This window comes from Cyprinus carpio, chromosome A10 (genome assembly GCF_018340385.1).
Source record: "Cyprinus carpio isolate SPL01 chromosome A10, ASM1834038v1, whole genome shotgun sequence".
In the NCBI taxonomy this organism is placed as follows: domain Eukaryota; kingdom Metazoa; phylum Chordata; class Actinopteri; order Cypriniformes; family Cyprinidae; genus Cyprinus; species Cyprinus carpio.
The window spans coordinates 14,817,406-14,818,868 of NC_056581.1; the positions used below are offsets into that span (position 1 = coordinate 14,817,406).

The 1,463-nt window shown below is 32.3% G+C and overlaps 1 pseudogene; it reads right to left on the reverse strand.

Annotated features, from left to right (window-relative positions):
- Nucleotides 1-1,239: 1,239 nt before the first annotated feature.
- LOC109048037 overlaps nucleotides 1,240-1,463 on the reverse strand; it is a 994-nt pseudogene continuing 770 nt past the window's right edge.

A 1,463-nucleotide genomic window follows, 5' to 3' on the forward strand; every position in this document is an offset into this window, starting at 1 on the left:
AAATCACTGAATAGCTTAATATTAATTCAAGTAATTCGGACAATTCGTTGAATGTAAAACACTCAAACACTTTCGGCTCAGGGTGTAAATGTCTCTCTCTTCTCTCTTGTCTCGTCACACACACACAAACACAAACACACACACACACACACACACAACACAACAACACACACACACACACACACACATACACAAACACATACACAAACACAGTGCTTTTGTTGTTTTATCGAGAAATGGATTACAGTAAACTCTGAAGCCCTGTTATGAACATCATGGCTTGTTATTTATAAAATGTGCACCTGAGGGTGCTGTTAACACCTGTGCTACATGCAGAGATGATCCTCAAGTGCATCAATCATTCATTAAAGGTGCAAAACAAACACAGGCAAACACATACAACAGTCTGATGCAACAGCTGCTGCTTTCTATTCAGTGATTTAATAGTTATTTAATAATTTAATATAGAAATTAATCAATCCAATAAAATAATCCAAAAGTGGCGAACAAAAAATAAATAATAAATAAAAGGAAGAGTGTGTGAGCTTTTAAAAATAACTAGGCAACTATAGTTTGCATAATTTTAACCTTTGTTTGGATCATAAAATAAATCGGCCTACATGAGGTGATGTTGAGCAGTTACAGTATGGCATTGAATTTATTCAACATCATTATATGGAAACAATAAACATTTGCTCAACTTACTTGAAAAGTTACAATAAAATATTTAAGATTTTTATTGTTAGGCTTTACCCTTGTGTGTAGATGTTTTGTTTCAGATGTTTTAATCGGGGGGGGGGTGTGTGCTGTAAACCATTTTAATTATTCACTTTGTGAATCACCTCCATGATAATTACATTTGAAACTTACACATAGTTCTGTATGACTGTCCTCTTTTTGTCATTATGTTTTTGATTTATATCAACACAGATTCAGCATGACTATAAAAGATTTGTGATTCTTGCTCAATTTTCCTTCCTGAGCTAATGCAACACAACTGAAAATTTTGTCACTTAAACTTACTGTGTGTAAAAGAGTTTGCTTAGTTGTTAGATTCTGACAAAACCGGCATTTGAACAAAGTATAATTATAAAGGAATGATACTCAATGAAACACACTACATAATATTAAAATACATGTAGTGTAAATTATAACTATTATGATTATTTACCTTTATGACTTTATAACAATTGCCATTTTTGTGAAATTGTTCTCAGAATGATGGCTTTATTAGTTTAATTACAATTGATGTTCTGTAAAAATATTGACCAGAGAGGATGCTGGCTGAAATATTTTCAGAGTTAAGATGAGTTTTCTGTTTTTTAAACCAGGGGTAAAATAAAGCATAGACCATAGGATTTAGACCTGAGTTCATATACATGAACCATGTCAAAACATTTATGGTTGTGGAAGAAGCTGCTGATATGGAACAGATATAGTATGGAATCCAACAAAGCAGATAA